Source organism: Aquarana catesbeiana, linkage group LG02 (assembly GCF_042186555.1).
Source record: "Aquarana catesbeiana isolate 2022-GZ linkage group LG02, ASM4218655v1, whole genome shotgun sequence".
NCBI lineage: Eukaryota > Metazoa > Chordata > Amphibia > Anura > Ranidae > Aquarana > Aquarana catesbeiana.
The window spans coordinates 768,614,658-768,635,413 of record NC_133325.1 but is presented as its reverse complement, the minus strand read 5'-3'; positions in this window follow the sequence as shown (position 1 = coordinate 768,635,413).

Sequence of the window (20,756 nt, the reverse complement as noted above, 5' to 3'; positions counted from 1 at the left end):
GTCAAACTTACGTTCAACTCCAACATTGGGCTCATCCCTAGTTATAACAAGTCTAAAACCGACTGAGCGACCACCTCATTGAGAATAGCCTACTTGATCCCCTTCAGTCTGGATTTCGCCCACAGCACTCCACAGAAACTGTCCTCCTAAAACTCACAAATGACTTACTAACAGCCAAAACCAACGGTCAATATTCCGTAATCTTACTCTTGGACCTTTCCGCTGCCTTTGATACAGTTGACCTCCCCCTCTTCCTCAAAAAACTCAATTTGCTTGGTCTCTATGGCTGCGCTCTCCGTTGGTTGGAATCTTACCTATCTCATTGCACCTTCAGTGTCACTTACAACTCCACTTCCTCCTCTCCAACTCCTCTTACCGTTGGGGTCTCCCAAGGTCCTGTTCTTGGACCTCTACTATTCTCGATCTACATGTCCTCCATGGGTCAGCTGATAGCCTCCCATGGCTTCCACTACCATATGTATGCTGATGACACCCAAATCTATCTCTCTGCCCCTCAGCTCACCCCATCAGTCTCCTCACACATCACTGATTTACTAACAGACATATCAGCCTGGATGTCAAACCACTTCCTCAAACTGAATCTATCTCAAACCGAGCTCTTAATATTTCCTCCCCCATGTGCCTCTTTCCCTGACTTCTCTGTCAAGATCAATGGCACATCTATCAGTTCGTCCCCACATGCCAGGGTGCTAGGGGTAACCTTAGACTTCGAACTGTCCTTTCAGACCCACATCCAATCTCTGTCCAAATCATGCCGCCTTAGCCCCCGCAACATTTCCAGAATACGCTCCTTTTTAACTAATTACTCCACCAAGCTTCTAATTCACTCCCTGGTTATCTCTCGCCTCGACTCCTGCAACTCCCTCCTCATTGGATTACCTTTACATAGACTATCCCCCCTTCAGTCCATAATGAATGCCGCTGCAAGACTCATCCACCTTACCAACCATTCAATGTCCTTCACCCTTCTCTGCCATTCCTTCCACTGGCTTCCACTCGCCCAACAAATAAAATTCAAAGTACTAACAATAATTTACAAAGCCATCCATAACTCTGCCCCCAGCTACATCACGAACCTAGTCCCAAAATACCAACCAAGCCGCTCTCTATTCGGTCCTCCCAAGACCTCCTGCTCTCTAGCTCCCTTGTCACCTCCTCCCATGCTCGCCTCCAGGATTTCTCCAGAACTTCTCCCATCTTTTGGAACTCTCTACCCCAATCTGTCCGACTGTCCCCTAATCTATCCATCTTTAGACAATGTCAAAAAAGGTGTATATACTTTGCGCTAACCCAATAAGTAAACAAAAAATGCAGTGCAGCTGCTTGTGCAAGCCCCAAATACTAAAAGACCCCAAAACTATCATAAAATATTACAAGCGCGCATCCACAAGTGATATTACAATGAAAACCTTGTTATAGGTAACATCTAAATATGCAACTAAGTAACCATAATGAATACTGAAACAAATCTTTCCTCAATAATATTTACCATAAACCTGTGACTGTTTGTGATGTGAAACAAATGGATACAGATCGCAGGATCCGCATTAATAAAAGTTCATAAACCTTGAATAAATTAATTAGTGAATAAATAAAACAATAGTCCCATCATATAGTGAAAAAATATGTAGTGAAAACATAGGTATCAGCCGTAATTCTTCTGTGCTTGAAAGAGTATCAGTGCTTTTTCATCCAACAAATATTTAAATTAGCCTCTTACCAGATACGTTGGATCTCAGATTATAGAGATCAAGTATGCCAGGTGCATTAGCCTGCCAGCACTGAGGGTCTCCATCTCCACTTCACTCAAGAGAGGTGGAGGTGGAGACGATGGAGACTAATTAAAAAATATGTGAAAGATGAGGCTACGCCGAGTAAATAAATACCTAACATGTCACGCTTTAAAATTGCGCACACTAGTGGAATGGCGCCATACATCAGTACTTCAAAATCTCCATAGGTGATGCTTTAAAAATTTTTACAGGTTACATGTTTGGAGTTACAGAGGAGGTCTAGTGCTAGAATTATTGTTCTCGCTCTAACGATCGCGGCGTATGTAACCTGTGTGTATCTGGCTCTAAAACTAGCCAGTGCCTCACCAGCCACTGACCTCACCACACTTCCCTGATGTGAGGGTCTAATTGCTCTGTCATCACATATAAACAATACTAATGGGTCTATTTATAAAGCAGAGAATGCTTTATAAATCAAACATTCTCTGATGGAGAATCAATCACTGTCATTTAAAACCCAAAGACTTGAAAGAATCCCTGGCAGAGGATGTTTGCAGATTCACTACTTGAGACTGAATGGCATTGATTGCTGAGTTCCCCCAGTTATATTTATATAGTGATTCACCTGCCGCCTATCCAGACAAGCGTGGAAAATGTTTTACATAAACAGAGTTAGACATGTTTAAATGAACAAGTAAAAATGTCTCCCCAGCTTCTGTCATATTTATAGGCAACAGTGTCTGGCCTTTATGATTGAAGCTTTCTTAAAGTGGAACTTTACCCAGAACAACTCGATAAAAAAGTAATGTTCTTTAGCAAGGAACATACATTCCACATGAATATTTATGCTACCAAATGAGTGTGTGCTGTAAATTGCCTCCAGCATTGCTCTGTTTCTTCTTTCTGGAGGCTACCATTTTGCTGAAGCCCAGTGCCCCTGAACAGCAGTAAATCATAAAGCGGAACTAAACCCATCCATTTACTGGATTCAAAAAACTGTTACATTCCTGGAATGCCGGAAATGCAAACTGTCACATTTGCTTGTGTCCTCAACCAAGCTGTCAAACCACCAAATGGCTGGTTTCATATCTGATCACAAGTGCAGCACCATGGCAGTTGCAGATCAAACAGCAGCAGCTTCCTTGGCTGTAGAGGGTAGGAGGGTTTAATTCCGCTTTAAGACTGTCAGCAGTGTCTAAAAATGCCTAAAAATGGAGAGCAACTGAGCATGTGCAGAGCAGGGGGAGACAGAGTATTACTGGATTTTAACCACTTCAGCCCCGGAAGGATTTACCCCCTTCCTGACCAGAGCACTTTTTGCGATTCGGCACTGCGTCGCTTTAACTGACAATTGTACGGTTGTGCGGCGTTGTACCCAAACAAAATTGACGTCCTTTTTTTCCCACAAATAGAGCTTTCTTTTGGTGGTATTTGATCACCTCTGCGGTTTTTATTTTTTGCACTATAAACAAAAAAAGAGCCACAATTTTGAAAAAAAAAAAGCATTTTTTTAAACTTTTTGCTATAATAAATACCCCAAAAAATGTCTTTCTCAGTTTAGGCCGATATGTATTTTTCTACATATTTTTGGTAAAAAAAATCGCAATAAGCTTATATTGATTGGTTTGCGCAAAAGTTATCGCGTCTACAAAATAGGGGATAAGTTTATGGCTTATTTATTATTCTTTTTTTTTTCATTAGTAATGGCGGTGATCTGCAATTTTTATCATGACTGCGACATTATGGCGGACACATCGGACACTTTTGACACTATTTTGGGACCATTGTCATTTATACAGCGATCAGTGTTATAAAAATGGACTGATTATTGTGTAAATGACACTGTCAGGGAAGGGGTTAAACACTAGGGGGAAATCAAGGTGTTAAGTGTGTCCTAGGGAGTGATTCTAACTGGGGGGGTGAGCTACCTAGGACATGACAGCGATCACTGCTCCCGATCACAGGGAGCAGTAGATCCCTGTCATGTCACAAGGCAGAACAGGGAAATGCCTTGTTTACAAAGGCATATCCCCTATTCTTCTGCTCCATGACACGATCGCAGGCCGCCGGCAATCCACAATCCACGCCCACAATGCCGTGATTCAAAGGGGACGTACCTGTATGCCCATTTGCCCAGCCGTGCCATTGTGTCGACGTACATCGTCGTGCACTGGTCGCAATGTGGTTAAACAGTATAAGCACTAATTTTTAATGTTTTACATATCTATACCTGCAAAAGGGGCCAGACTGAAGTGATCTAGCAGGACTTCATTTTCTGACTAAAGTAATAGGATGGCTCCCCTGGGCAAGCTGTACGTCGGCCTCTTAAGATGCTGCAGGAGGAGTGCGCGTGCACGCCCTCAGCGTGTCCTCGGAGCCGATGCGAGTGCCCGGCTGGCCCGATGACCGGCAGGCCCGATGACCGCCTGGCACCGGCAATCGCTCGTGACAGAGTGAGAACCAGGATCTGTGTGTGTAAACAAATCCCTGTTCTATCAGGGGAGAGGAGAGAGATCGTGTGTTCCTACTAAGTAGGAACACCGATCTCTCTCCTCCCCTAGTCAGTCCCACCCCCCCCACAGTTAGAACACACCTAGGGAACACAGTTAACCCCTTGATCGCCCCCTAATGTCAACCCCTTCCCTGCCAGTGACATTTATACAGTAATCAGTGCATTTTTATAGCACTGTGCGCTGTATAATTGTCACTGGTCCCAAAAATGTGTCAGAAGTTTCCGATTTGTCCGCCACAATATCACAGTCCTGATAAAAAAAATCGCTAATCGCCGCCATTACTAGTAAAAAAAAAAAAATCATAATAAAAATAGCATAAATCTATCCCCTATTTTGTAGACGCTATAACTTTTGCGCAAACCAATCAATATACGCTTATTGCGATTTTTTATTACCAAAAATATGTAGAAGAATACATATCGGCCTAAACTGAGAATTTTTTTTTTTTTTTTAAATTTGGGATATTATAGCAAAAAGTAAAAGATAGTGTGTTTTAAAAAAAAAATTGTCGCTCTTCTTTTGTTTGTTAGCACAAAAAATAAAAACCGCAGAGGTGATCAAATACCACCAAAAGAAAGCTCTATATGTGGGGAAAAAAAAGGGTACAGCATTGCACGACTGCACAATTATCAGATAAAGCGATGCAGTGCCGTATTGCAAAAAATGGCCTGGTCAGGAAGAGGGTAAATTCTTTCGGGGCTGAAGTAATTAAAGAACTTTCTGCATTGCTTTGAACAACCAACCAAAGTCCCTCTTCATGTGTTTAGTGCTGTTTAAAAAGTAAAAGGGTCAATTTTCTTAGCTGAAAAACAATAATGTGACTTAAATGTAGAATGTTTTATTTTTCTACGTTTGAATGTTTTAATTATTTTCTTTTTTTTTAGAAGGAATTTTATTGCCATATGCACAAAGTGTATAACATACAGATACATGAAGCGTGTATCAGAATACAAAGATTTCAATACATGGTAGCTAGACATGGTAACTGTGTAAACATCTCTTATAATAGAAAAAAAGCATGACAGGACCTCTTTAATGTGAGATCTGGGGGTCAAAAAGACCTCAGATGTCATATTTACACTAAAATGCAAAACAAAAAAAAATTGAAAAAAATAAAATAAAAATTCTCCTTTAACCACTTCCCGCCCGTGGTTCAGTTATCCTGACTGGGCGTCATATGACGTCCTTCAGGATAACAGCCACCGCGTGCCCGTGGGGGCGCGCATCACGGCGATCGGTGGAGCGGTGTCTCAGTCTGACACACCGTTATACCGATCTTGGTAAAGAGCCTCCGGCGGAGGCTCTTCACCATGTGATCAGCCGTGTCCAATCACGGCCGATCACGATGTCAATAGGAAAAGCTGTTGATCGGCTTTTCCTCACTCGAGTCTGACAGACGCGAGTAGAGAGCCGATCGGCGGCTCTCCTGACAGGGGGGGGTCTGCGCTGATTGTTTATCAGCGCAGCCACCCCTCAGGATGCCCGCACTAGATCACCAGGGAAGCCGCCAGGACCACCAGGGAAGCGGGCAACATGTGGATGGCCAGGTATGTACCCCATGGCCTTCCACATGTGCAAATTATGCCCAATCTGTGCCAATCAGTGCCCACAAATGGGCACTGACTGGCACCATTATAAATCAGTGATGCCCAGCAATGCCACCCATCAATGTCATCAGTGCCACCAATCAGTGTCAACAGTGCCACCCATCAGTGTCCATCTGTGCCACCTATCAGTGCCCATCCATGTTCATCAGTGCCCACCTATCAGTGCCCATCAGTGCCCATCTGTGCCACCTATCAGTGCCACCCATAAGTACCCATCAGTGCTACCCATAAGTACCCATCAGTGCCGCCTATGTGTGCCCATCAGTGCCGCATACCAGTGCCACCTATCAGTGTCCATCAGTGCTGCCTATCAGTGCCCATCATCAGTGCCTGTCAGTGCCACCTCATCAGTGCCACCTTATTGGTGCCACCTCATCGGTGCCCATCAGTGACGCCTTATTAGTGCCTGTCATTGAAGAAGAAAACTTACTTATTTACCAAAAATTTTAACAGAAACAAAGAAAAACTTGTTTTTTTTCAAAATTTTCGGTCTTTTTTTATTTGTTGCGCAAAAAAAAAAAAAAAAAAAAAAAAAACGTAGGTGAGGGAGGTGATCAAATACCACCAAAAGAAAGTTCTATTTGTGGGAACAAAATGCTAAAAAATTTGTTTGGGTACAGTGTTGCATGACCGCGCAATTGTCTTTCAAATTGCGACAGTGCTGAAAGCTGAAAATTGGCCTGGGCAGGAAGGTGTCTAAGTGCCCGTTATTGAAGTGGTTAAGAGCTATGGGCAGAAGTGACATTTGACGTCGCTTCCGCCCTCCCATGCCATGGAGCCGAGGAGGAGCCATTTTTCATTCAGTCTGCAGCCAGGCATCCATGGGAGAGGACGCGATCGTCTCCGCCGCTACCGGTGGACACGCCCGGAGCAGGACGGGAGAGGGCGGGCACCTCTGCCGCCAATAAAAGTGATCTCGCCTGCAGAGACCACTTTTATCTTAAAGAGAAAAAATAGCTGTTGCCATAACCCCGGTATTTAGCGTCAAAGTACTGATGTACGGGTACGGCGATTTGCCTGAAGTGGTTAAAACAGGAGTTCATTATTCACTGCGTATTTGCTTGGAGCACTGTGCAATATTGTTATTCACTTATTAGTCTATTATTGTTTGATTACATTTATTTTGAAACACTGCATTATTTTGATTTATGTTACTTTAGCACAAACTATGGGAGTGTGATTTATGCTAGCGGCTGTACATTGGATTTCTATCTTTAGAATCATTCTTCATTATTACGCATGATTATAGGTGTATCACTGGTTTGGTCTTTTCTTATGGTAGCTCGCAAGATTTTTATCAATACCTCTAATTTAATAGTTAGTAATAGTTATTATTATTAGTATTAGTATTATTAGTTAGTATTATTTATCTGTATTATTTCGGATTTTCGGGTCTGTGAATTTTCATTCTTATTTTCGGATTTTCGTTCTTTTGAATTTTCAGATTTTCATTCTTATTTTCGGATTTTCGAATTTCCAAATTTTCGTATTTCCAAACTTTCGAATTTCTTAATTTCCAAATTTTTGTTTCCTGAAAAATTTGTCGAATTTCGTCGAAAAACGAATTAGGCACAAAACGAATTGCACGTCTAATGGTAACTATTCCCTACAGATAGCATTAAATGCTGACACGAGTACATACAGCATTTTTTGGTATGTAAAAAAAAAATACAAAAAAATAGAACTATACATAACCATCCAAAGAATTATAACAGAAAAATAAAGAAAAGAAAAACTAAACCAAACATTTTGGGGTGACGCGCTGCCCCCCTATTTCATACCAATACAATAGCATTAATGCTCTACTATACCCCAATGCATCAGAGAAGCAAGCACACCCTAATCATTGCGTGTGGTGTCGATATCCTTTATTGCCTGGGCTTCCCCCCTATGTTGAGCCATCCCTTTCCCACAGTGCTGCTGGCTTCCTTCCTCTCCTCTTCTCTCAGCTCCTACAGGGGATGTTTCAGAATGGAGAGCGGGGGAAAGGGCTGGTAAATATAAAATTTGCTGGCCCCTCCTTTTCTTTGCACAGGGGTCAGGAGTGCATAATGCACAGAGCACAGAGGTCAGGAGTGCATAATGCACAGAGCACAGGGGTCAGGAGTGCATAATGCACAGAGCACAGGGGTCAGGAGTGCATAATGCACAGAGCACAGGGGTCAGGAGTGGATAACTCACAGAGCACAGGGTCAGGAGTGCATAATGTACAGAGCACAGAGGTCAGGAGTGAATAATGCACAGAGCACAGGGGGCAGGAGTGCATAATGCACAGAGCACAGGGGTCAGGAGTGGATAACTCACAGAGCACAGGGTCAGGAGTGCATAATGTACAGAGCACAGAGGTCAGGAGTGAATAATGCACAGAGCACAGGGGGCAGGAGTGCATAATGCACAATGCACAGAGGTACGAAGTGCATAATACACAGAGCACAGAGGTCAGGAGTGCATAATGCACAGAGCACAGGGCGCAGGAGTGCATAATTCACAGAGCACAGGGGGCAGGAGTGCATAATTCACAGAACGGAGGGGTCAGGAGTGCATAATGCACAGAGCGCAGGGGTCAGGAGTGCATAATGCACAGAGGTCAGGCGTGCATAATGCACAGAGCACAGGGGTCAGGAGTGCATAATGCACAGCGTGCAGGGCTCAGGCGTGCATAATGAACATTGCACAAGCATCAGGAGTGTATAACACACAGAGCGCAGGGGCCAGGAGTGTAAATGCGCAGGAGCGAGGAGTGCATAATGCACAGAGAGCAGGGGTCAGGAGTGCTCAATGCAGGGTGCAGGGGTCAGAAGTGCATACTGCACAGGGCACAGAGGGCAGGAGTGCATAATGCACAGAGCGCAAGAGTCAGGAGTGCATAATGCACAGAGCACAGAGGTCAGGAGTGCATAATGCACAGAGCACGGGGGTCACGAGTGCATAATGCACAGAGCGAAGGGGGCATGAGTGCATAATGCACAGAGCACAGGGGGCAGGAGTGCATAATGCACAGAGCGCAGGGGTCAAGAGTGCATAATGCACAGTGCACAGTTGTCAGGAGTGCATAATGCACAGAGCACAGGGGTCAGGAGTGCATAAAGCACAGAGTTCAGGGGTCAGGAGTGTATAATGCACAGAGTGCAGAGGTCAGGAGTGCATAATGCACAGAGCGCAGGGGTCAGGAGTGCATAATGCACAGAGCACAGAGGTCAGGAGTGCATAATGCACAGAGCACAAAGGTCAGGAGTGCATAATGCACAGAGCAGGGGGGTCACGAGTGCATAATGCACACTGCACAGGCGTCAGGAGTGCATAGTACACAGAGCGCAGGGGTCAGAAGTGCATAATGCACAGAGCGCAGGGGTCAGAAGTGCATAATGCACAGGGAGCAGGGGTCAAGAGTGCATAATGCACAGAGTGCAGGGGTCAGGAGTGCATAATGCACAGAGCACAGGGGTCAGTAGTGCATAATGCACTGAGCGCAGGGGTCAGGAGTAAGTAATGCACAGTGCACAGTCTTCAGGAGTGCATAATGCACACAGCACAGGGGTCAGGAGTGCATAAAGCACAGAGTGCAGGGGTCAGGAGTGTATAATGCACAGAGTGCAGAGGTCAGGAGTGCATAATGCACAGAGCGCAGGGGTCAGGAGTGCATAATGCACAGAGCACAGAGGTCAGGAGTGCATAATGCACAGAGCACAGAGGTCAGGAGTGCCTAATGCACAGAGCATGGGGGTCACGAGTGCATAATGCACAAAGTGCAGGGGTCACGAGTGCATAATGCATACTGCACAGGCGTCAGAAGTGCATAGTACACAGAGCGCAGGGGTCAGAAGTGCATAATGCACAGAGCGCAGGGGTCAGAAGTGCATAATGCACAGGGAGCAGGGGTCAAGAGTGCATAATGCACAAAGTGCAGGGGTCAGGAGTGCATAATGCACAGAGCACAGGGGTCAGTAGTGCATAATGCACTGAGCGCAGGGGTCAGGAGTAAGTAATGCACCACAGTCTTCAGGAGTGCATAATGCACACAGCACAGGGGTCAGGAGTGCATAAAGCACAGAGCGCAGGGGTCAGGAGTGTATAATGCACAGAGTGCAGAGGTCAGGAGTGCATAATGCACAGAGCGCAGGGGTCAGGAGTGCATAATGCACAGAGCACAGGGGTCACGAGTGCATAATGCACAAAGTGCAGGGGTCACGAGTGCATAATGCATACTGCACAGGCGTCAGGAGTGCATAGTACACAGAGTGCAGGGGTCAGAAGTGCATAATGCACAGAGCGCAGGGGTCAGAAGTGCATAATGCACAGGGAGCATGGGGTCAAGAGTGCATAATGCACAGAGCGCAGGGGTCAGGAGTGCATAATGCACAGAGCACAGGGGTCAGTAGTGAATAATGCACTGAGCGCAGGGGTCAGGAGTAAGTAATTCACAGAGCACAGGGGTCAGGAGTGCATAACACAGAGAGCACAGCGGTCAGGAGCAAGTAATGCACAGGGCACTTGGGCCAGGAGTACATAATTGTCATGTACCTGGTGGAGATCAAGCTTGGGAAGGGGTCTTCTCTTACACCTATTGTCCAACACCCCTGGTAGTGGTCACAGGGGGTGCGAGGACACAGAATGGCAGGAAGGCTGATGTAGCCGGCAGCGCCAACTGTTGGTAGCAGGATAGTGATGATCGTAGATCACCAAACATACCGCAGAGAGCGGAACACGACACATTCAATCAGCGGACAGAAGTGAAGCCAGGACACAAACCAAAAGGTCAAAGGACAGCCAGGTAGCAAGGTATAGGAATGTCAGGCAGAGGCAGAGTCAGGATACAGGCTGGGATCAGGTCACACCCAGGCAGCGAGGTACAGGAACATAAGGCAGAAGCGCAGTCAGGGTACGAGGCAAGGTCACAAGACGGAGGCAGAAATCCAGGGACAGGTCAGCGGCAAGCCGGGTTGAGCACCGGAAGGCAAATATGGCCGGTCAGTGCAGAGGTAAAGCAGGAACTAGCTAAAGACCACTCAGCAATCTGTTTATGTCAGAATCCAGTGCTGTTTGGCGCCAATACAGTACCAATGCAGAGCATGCACATTAGAAGCATGAGCATGCAAAAGTCTTCTTGCTCTGATACGTACTGTGTTTTTCTTATAGTAATGCACAGAGCTCAGGGGCAGGGCCGTCTTTAGTGCAGGGCAAACGGGGCACCTGCCCTGGGCCCAATCTTTGTAGGGGGGCCCGCGCTACCCATGAATTGGGGCCCCGATGACGGCTTTGCAGAGTGCACAGAGGACACGGGAGACTGTATTCCCGATCTAGCCAGCAGAGAGGGGGCGGGCCGGGAGCTCCACTGACGCGCTGACCCCGCCCCATGTAGCCTGTCGGAACAGAGCGGCTGTAGTTAGAGCGGTGATCGGGAGCTCCACTGACGCGCCCACTCCGATCACTGCTCTAACTGCAGCCGCTCTGTTCTGAGCATACAGGCTACATGGGGCGGGGTCAGAGCGTCAGTGGAGCCCCCGGTCCCCCCTCTCTGCTGGCTACCACCCGAATACAGCCCCCTGTGTCCTCTGTGCACTCTGCAAAGCTGTCATTCCCCAATTCACTGATAATCTCATGCAGTATGTCCGCAGTCTGGTAATCTCGTCCAGTATGTCTGCAGTCTGGTAATCTCATGCAGTATGTCCGCAGTCTGGTAATCTCGTGCAATATGTCCGCAGTCTGGTAATCTCGTCCAGTATGTCTGCAGTCTGGTAATCTCGTGCAATATGTCCGCAGTCTGGTAATCTCGTGCAGTATGTCCGCAGCCTGGTAATCTCGTGCTGTATGTCCGCAGTCTGGTAATCTCGTGCAGTATGTCCGCAGTCTCTGGTAATCTCCTGCAGTATGTCCGCAGTCTCTGGTAATCTCCTGCAGTATGTCTGCACTCTCTGACCCTCTCGTCTGTAGTATGTGTATTAATGTGCCGCTTTACTTGCTTAATTATTTGGGATTGCTCCACTGCTCAGTCAGTGGTAATGATGTGCATTAACCTATAGCAACCAATCCGTGAGCGCTAATAATGTGCAGTAACCCTTAGCAACCAATCGGCAAGCAGAAATGATGTGTTGTAACCCCTAGCAACCAGCCAGTGAGTGGTAAGGATAGGCTGTAACCTCTGGCAAACAATTGCAATGGTCTGCTGCAGTAAACTGATTTTGAGTCTATCTGCTATTTTTTTGTATGTCTCAGAATGGAGGGGGGGGGGGGGGGGCAAGAAAATGTTTGCCCAGGGCCCAATCAAAATTAAAGACGGCCCTGCTCAGGGGTCAGGAGTGTGTAATGTACAAAGCTCAGAGGTCAGGAGTGTGTAATGTACAAAGCGGAACTACACTGCATCTGAGCACCACAAAATCAACTAATTTTATATATTGAAAGCAAACTCCCTTATCCATCCATGTCTTCATACCTTATTTTACTGCAAAATCAACTTAAGAAACCCCCCTAGCAATTCTGGCTGTGGCCATCTTTATCAAAGGCAGATAATTCATGTAGCATTTACTTCCTGAAACACATCTGCCTTTAGCTCAGGCATGTAAGTGAAATATAATATACCTTCCTATCTATTTACTAATGCTAGCAGCATAGGGCTTAAAAATAGTCAATGCTGATTGAGAAAGTGAAGTCCCACTTGAAATCTTCAATTGAAGTAGATTGAGGCATACTACCATTTTTGTTTCTCAGACAGGTGTCGTTTTTTTGGGTGACCACAGTGTGGCGCTAGAAGTTAAGGTAGCAACATTAGAATGCAGAAAAAGGAAAACTGCAGTACAGTTCAATAGAGATATCTCAAGCTCCTCTATGTGTAGATGCCTCAAAGCATACCTCCTACTGTAACATATTGAGATAGGAATGAGGGACACCTACTAACCCCCTTAAAGGAGAATTAACCAAAAAAAAGGTTAATCAAATCCACAAGGGCTTTTTTTTTACCACGGATATTACTTTATATTGTTTTTTAAATTTACAAATGCAGATATTTAGAATTTGGATGAAAGGTTTAGCACTGGTATAGTGATATAGTAACACACTACAACTGGCAAACACTTTTTGAAAGATAAAAAAGTGTATTTTATATACAACTCTAGGAATCAGACCAAAATGAGGGACAAATGAGGAGGAAAGAGGGCTAGAGGGACATTGCTCCAAATCAGGGACAGTCCCTCGAAATCAGGGACAGTTGGGAGCTATGCTCAAAAGACAACTGTTACTATAAGGATTCATTAGACGGGACGTTGTTTAACCTCTACTGAACAATTTAACTTGACAGCTAGAAACCGGCGTCTAAAAACGTCCATTTAGCCGCGTTTGCATCTAGAAGCGTTTGTAAAAAAAATACACTTTTTTTTGTTTGTTAAAATGGAAAACGTCTGTAAATGAAACGCTGTTAAACGTGAGTTACCGCGTTTAGTAGCATTTACAAGCTGTTACAGGCATTTGGCGTTTCAAATGCCTCTAAACATCAATCTGAACCCTTTTTGTTGCATTCCAAAAAAGGCTTCTAAACTCAACTGCCTAGAAACTACTATAAACGACCCTGTGTACATGTACTGATCAGATAACATAGAGGAGAGTTCAGGGGTGGCTGAAAAAAATGCCCAACTTCTCCTAAATGTCCGATACATGAAGCCTTACTATTTATTGGTCCTTAGCTTCAGAATTAACCACTTCAGTTCCAGGCCAATTTCTCACATATATGTAAACATCTATATTTTTTCATTAGAAAAATTACTTAGAACCCCCAAATATTATATATTTTTTCAGCAGAGGCACTAGAGAATAAAATGGTGGGTTTTGCAATTTTTTATGTAACACGGTATTTGTGCAGCGATTTTTTAAACACATCTTTTTTAAAAAAACATTTCTTTTAATTTTTTAATTTTATTATTTATTAATCTTTTTACACTGTCTCTTTATTTTTTTTATTTGAATTTCTTTTATTGCTATCACAAGGGATGAACAACATCCCTTGCGATAGCATGGGCCTTGACAGATACTTTTTATGGAGAGATTTGGGGTCTATTCCACCCCATACCTCTCCTCTGCCCTCCAAAACATCAGATGCTTGATGCTTGTTTACATGAGACCGAAACCGGAAGTGATGACATCCTTGTCTCTTTCGGTTTCTGATTGAACATCAGTTCTTCTCACTGTGTCTCAGGAACCAGATGCCATTGGTTGCATCTTTTTAGCCGCTTGGATTACTTTTACCAGCTTCAGAATCGCTAGCTGAAAAAAATTACCTCTTTGTCATTGCTGCAGATGGCATTATGGCCACTAGATGGAGCTGACAATTATAATTCCTTAAAAAGGTTCCATCCATCTTTAGCAATATGTCTGGTCTCATTTTGTAATTTTTTTTTTCAATCATAGCAAGATGTCCCATAACCATTTGCCTACTGGGCACTTTCACCCCCTTACTGCCCAGGCCAATTTTCAGCTTTCAGTGCTGTCACACTTTGAATGACAATTGCGTGATCATGCAACACTGTACCTATATGACATTTTTATCATTTTTTTTTTCACACAGAGCTTTCTTTTGGTGGTATTTAATTACTAGTGGGTTTTAAATTTTTTGCTAAATAAACCTAAAAGACTGAAAATTTTGAAAAGAAATTTTTTTTTTTTTCATAGTTTATAAGAAAAATTTGCAAACAGGTAATATTTCTCCTTCACTGATGTGATGTGCACTAATGAGACTGCACTGATGGGCACCAATGAGAAGGTACTGATGAGGTGGCACTGATGGTCCCTGATGGGCATTGACAGGCTGCACTGATGGGCACTGATGAGAAGGCACTGGTGGGCACTGATGAGGCTGTACTGATGGGCACTGATAGGTGGCACCGATGGGCACTGATAGGATCACTCTGACACCTGAAAGGCAGGAAGGATCACTATGGCACATGGAATGCAGGAAGGATGGATCACTATGGCACATGGAAGGTAGGAAGGATCACTATGGCACATGAAAGGCAGGAAGGAAGGCTCACTATGGCACATGGAAGGCAGGAACACTATGGCACACGGAAGAAAGAGAGAGGGGAGAGCTCACTCACCCGAGGCTAGATTGTCTCCAGAGGCTCAGGCAGACATCAGGAACACTGGTTGCTTTAAAATCTCCCACCCACACAACCCCTTACCAGGCACAGATTGGCTGCACGCCGGGGGTTGTGGGTGCACACAGGGGGACATGGGGAGGAGGTGGAGCAGGCCTAGCCTACCTTCTCCTCACAGCGGTCAGACGAGGGAGGTGGGGGTACTGTGCTTCCGGGCACCGAGCGAGCCTCAGCCTGACAGCTGCAGCACGGCGCGCAACTGACAGGGTTTAGTGAAGTCCAGTGTCGGAACTTGTTCTGGCACTGGGCTCCGCTGCGGGACTCAGCCCAGATGTTTGCGAGACACCGGGAATTCAAGTAAATCCCAGAGGGACGGTCCTGGCGAATCTGGGACGGTTGAGAGGTATGCAGGAGTTTTGGTCCCGAAAGGCCCTTTTCTGTGCAGTGGCATGAGGAGTCCTGGAGTTCTGCAGTTGTATTGGAGTTTCTGAAACCCTTTCCCTCTCTCCTATGGTGTGTGAGTAATAAATCTCCTTTTTAATTCAAGAAAGTGACTGGCACCCCATTCTTTACAGACACCTCAATACTTGCCAAGGATCCAGCAGGAACCAGGTAAAATGTCAGCTCTCCCTGTTTCTGAGGGTACTCCGGGAGCAGAGGCGCAGTACATATGCAAAGTTTGAACATGTTCTAATAGACCAGAGTGAGAAGCCTTCATCTGTCGGGGGAAATATAACCCTGTTTTGGGTGGCCCACCAAATAAAACCTCATAGGGGCACAGTCCATGTGGTTGCTTAGCAATAGTTCGTACAGAATATAGTATAGAGCACAAGTCAGGGGCGTATCTACCGTGAGGCAAAAAAGGCAATTGCCTTGGGAGGCATTTTTCAGGGGGAATATGCTTTTGACATCCTCCCAAAACTGCACCCACTGCGGCACGTACCTCCCGTGCTCTGTGATCGCTGTGTCCTTCGGACACAGCTGACCACAGATCAGAGTAAGGAGCCAATGACTCTTTACCACGCAATCAGCTGTGTCCAATCACAACTGATCACGATGTTAACTACTTTTTTTATATATATATATTTTTATTATTATTTTCAACATTTCAGAAAATTCCAAACATTATCTTGAAACATACTATGCAATTTATCTTATCAGTTCCCGTCCTCTCCCCTCCAATAGCAAAATAGAGGGAGGGGGGCGGGAACCACACAAAAAGAAAAAGAAAGAGAAAAAAAGGAGGAAAAAAAAAAGGAAAAAAAAATTCCAAAGGAAGAAAAAGAAGGGGGAGGTTAGGGGGCTACAACAAATATAAATATAGAACTATCTGGGAGGTACAGAAACTATAAGGTTATTCAGTATTAATTAATAGGTCATACTCTGATTTACCATCAGGGTCTGATATTATTTCATAATATAGTTTAGTTTCCTTAAATTCAAACAATTTTGCCCATGTCTTAATATATTTTCTGGGTTATTTCTTCCATTAGATGGAGCTCGTCAACTCTTCGTAGCCACTGTGAGATAGTATTGAGCTTTTTCCCCAGTGTAGTGGAATCAAAGATTTACAAGCGTTTAACAAATATGGGGTCATAGACATCTTGTATTGCTCTGTTGTATCGTTTGTGATGATCACGATGTAAACATACGGCATTTGTTTTGTGAGGAGAGGAGAGAGCCAGTAACCGGCCAGTGTGAAAGGGGACATCTACACTGATAATCAGGACAATGATCATCAGTGTCCTGATGATCAGTACAGCCCCAACAGTGCCAATCAATGCTGCCTATCAGTGCCCATCAGTACTGCCAATCAGTGCTGCCAATCAGTGTCTCCTCATCAGTGCCACCTATCAGTGTCAGTACTTCCTATCAGTTCTACCTATCAGTGCCACCTATCAGTGCTCTTCAGTGCAGCCTATTAGTGCCCATCAGTTCCACCTATCAATGTCCCTCAGTGTCGCCTATCAGTGCCACATATCAGTGCCCATCAGTGCTGCCTATTAGTGCTATTCAGTGCAGCCTATTAGTGCCCATCAGTTCCACCTATCAATGTCCTTCAGTGCCGCCTATCAGTGCCACATATCAGTGCCCATCAGTGCTGCCTATTAGTGCCCTTCAGTGCCGCCTATTAGTGCCCATCAGTAGCAATTATAAGTTCAGCTTTATCAGTGCCCACCAGTGCCGCCTCATCCTCTGCCCCCGTCCTATGTCCCGCTGACCCCATCTTCTGCTCCATTGACCACATATGTGGCACTTGAACAAATCATGTCTCAGGTTCTGATGAGGAGGCTGCAGCTGTTCACTGTGAATGGCTGCAGCCTCCTCATCAGACCCTGAGACAAGGATGGTATACCATGGCTGGGGCGGGGCACATTTAGATGGGGGAGGGTGCTCGATTTTAGTTTTTCCTAGGGCAGCACAAAACTAAAATACACCACTGGCACAAGTGAGACATAAAGCACAAAGCTTGGCTGCAAATGCACTAAATCCAGATACTAACCAATAGCAGTCAGTAAATGTCACCATTTCTCCTTTAGCAAGGTGACTGATGTCATGCACCAGTTGTGCTCAAACTTGTACAAACTCCCAGGTAGACACCAATTTTTCTCAGCACCTCACAGGCCATGCTAATTTTGGGTAGCATTACATTTGATCCACTCATCATCACGAGCCTGGTTCTGCTACAGAATGGACTTTATGGTATAATACTTATATGGGAGTGTGGAAAGTGCTAACAGCTTTCACTCTCTATTTTTGTTAATAGCACGTTGGAGGTATGTTGTTGAAACATAGCAGCTCACAAGGTGTATTTTATATTGGATTAGGGTCTCTATATCCCACAGCTCTTGCTGAAGAGATTATTTCCCTGCTATCTGGGAACCGCCAATGTTGCCAGCCCCCCAAAGTGAAATTTACTGATAGGACGCCCAAAAGTCCCAGCTGTTGTGATTCATAAAAAGGCGCCAACAACATCACCAGCCGCACACTTGACGCCGGGCTTGCCCAATCCTGGGCTGATTTCGGAACTGAGCGCATGCGCATTTGCAAAGTTGGCTGAAAGGCAGAATGAAGTCTTTGATTAAGGCAGAATTTAAAACTTTTCCCAACAGACTACTGACCACTTGGACTTCTGTAGGTCTAGGTTTGCCAAAATTTGGCCTGGAAGGTTAAAGGTCAGCTTCTAAAAGATTAAAATGAGTTGTCTGAACTCCTTGGCTTGATGCCAATTTCCATTTGTTGTTCTAGCCTGAGTTCAAGTGGCTTGGAACCAATTCATGTCAAGGATGCAAGCCAAGGGTGACTAGCTAACCAAGGTGAGGACCTTGACTGGGGTAGGAGAGAATAAGGGGGAGCTTACTTTAAGCAGGTAAGAGTGGCCGTGATGCCCTTTTCATAGTCAGCACTACCTCTAGAGGGAGACTCCACTCCAATCTAGCTGGCTGACCACACACTGGCAGATCCAAATCTTACATACAATCTGGTGCACTCTAAGGGTTGGGGAGCGCTGACCTACTTGACACTGACCTACCTGACACACACTGACCTACACTGACCTATCTGACACACACTGACCTACCTGACATACACTGACCTACCTGACACACACTGAACTACACTGACCTACCTGAAACACACAGTGACTTATCTGACCTACACTGACCTACCTGACACACACTGACCTACACTGACCTACCTGACACACACTGACCTACCTGACATACACTGACCTACCTGACACACACTGACCTACACTGACCTACCTGAAACACACACTGACTTATCTGACCTACACAACCTACACTGACCTACCTGACACACTCTGACCTACACTGACCTACCTGACACACACTGACCTACCTGACACACACTGACCTACCTAACCTACACTGACCTACCTGACACACACTGACCTACCTGACCTACACTGACCTACCTGACACACACTGACCTACCTGACTGACACTGACCTACCTGACCTACACTGACACACACACACTGACCTACCTGAAACACACACTGACCTACCTGACCTACACCACCTACACTGACCTACCTGAAACACTCTGACCTACACTGACCTACCTGACACACACTGACCTACCTGACATACACTGACCTACCTGACCTACACTGACCTACCTGACATACACTGATCTACCTGACACACACTGACCTACCTGGCATACACTGACCTACCTGACCTACCCCGACACACACACTGACCTACCTGACATACACTGACCTATCTGACACACACACTGACCTACCTGACCTACCTGCCACACACTGACCTACCTGACCAGACTTCAGGTGTCCTCCTGCAGCTCAGCGGCACGCCCATCACACAGAAGAGTAGACTACAGAGTCCAGGCAGCCAGAGAGAACTATGATGAGGAGAGGAGAGCCACCCACCCAAGCGCCGAGGGGGGTCGGGATCTTCTGACAGTGGCGCAATGGCCGCATTGTAATTTCTGCCTTCTGGAGCCTGCAGCACCTATGATGAACGTCATGTCCCACGGTCCCGGTATTGGACCAGTGGGACGTCCATCAGCGCTGCAGGCTCCAGAAAGCAGGATCTGCTATTACACTCGGCCACGCTCGGGATCAGATCGGTCCCCGCTCGGCGGCGGCGCTTGGGGCTAATAATAGAATCGTGCCCACCTGAGACCCGGGGCTTTTTGGGGACCCACTCGGGGCTTCAGCCACTGTCAGCCCCCCCCCCCCGCCAACGCCACTGGTAAGAATGGGCTGCACCTTAGTGGGGATGGTACAGCTCTATTGGGAAGAAAGATGGCCACAAAGTTGGAGGGGCTTTTAAACTAGGTGTTGGGGGGGAAGGGTCAGAGGAAGAGATAGCCGACAGTGAGCAGACGTCAGGCATAAACAAATGGGAGATGCAAAAACAAAGCCAGGGGAAACAAATGGAGAAAATAATATGCACTCATACAACATTAAGAGGAGCATACACAAATGCTAGGAGCCTAGCTAATAAAATAGGAGGAACTGGAGCTGCTATTACACGAGGAAAACTTTTGTGGGAATAACTGAAACTTGGTTTGACGGCTCTCATGATTGGCTGGCCAACATACAGGGGTATTCCTTGTTTCGCAAGGACAGGGAAGGTAGAAGAGGGAGAGGGGTGTGTCTATATGTTAAAATGGTGCAAGGGTGGTAGAGAGGAGCGACATTATGAATGGGACTGAGGGGGGTTGAATCAGTGTAAGAGAAGAAGTAAGCGCAAAATTAGTAGTGGGTGTGCCGTCCCAATGGGGCATTGAATTTATATATATTATTCTCTGAACCATTTTCTATGGACGTTTATGTTTAGTTTACATGCTGCCATCTAGTGACCCTTTGTGGTAATGCACTTGTCTCTCAAGTTTATTTTTCCCTTACGTTATGACACACTTCCTTTGAATGTAATGCTCCACCCTTCTTCCTGTGTTTGTACTTCCTGTGTCATCTATGCAGTTAACAAGCCACATGTAGCAGGACACATGTATTCTCCATTTTAAGCTACAGACAATATCATCTTTTGACTGCATAAATACCACAACCTGTTCATCTGTTTGTATCCTGACATCTGCTGTAACCTGCTGTTCAGAATAAAAGCATCTTGTGGATGGAATCGGTATTTGGTGAGTTCAAACTATCTGAGGAGGATTGTCTTCAGTGATTATATCTTATACAGGCCAGGCATAGAGGTCTCACAAGGGATAAATCGCTTCACAACAATCGGAGTCAGAATAGTAGGGGTATGTTATAGGCCACCCAACCAACAGGAGGAGGAGGATCTAG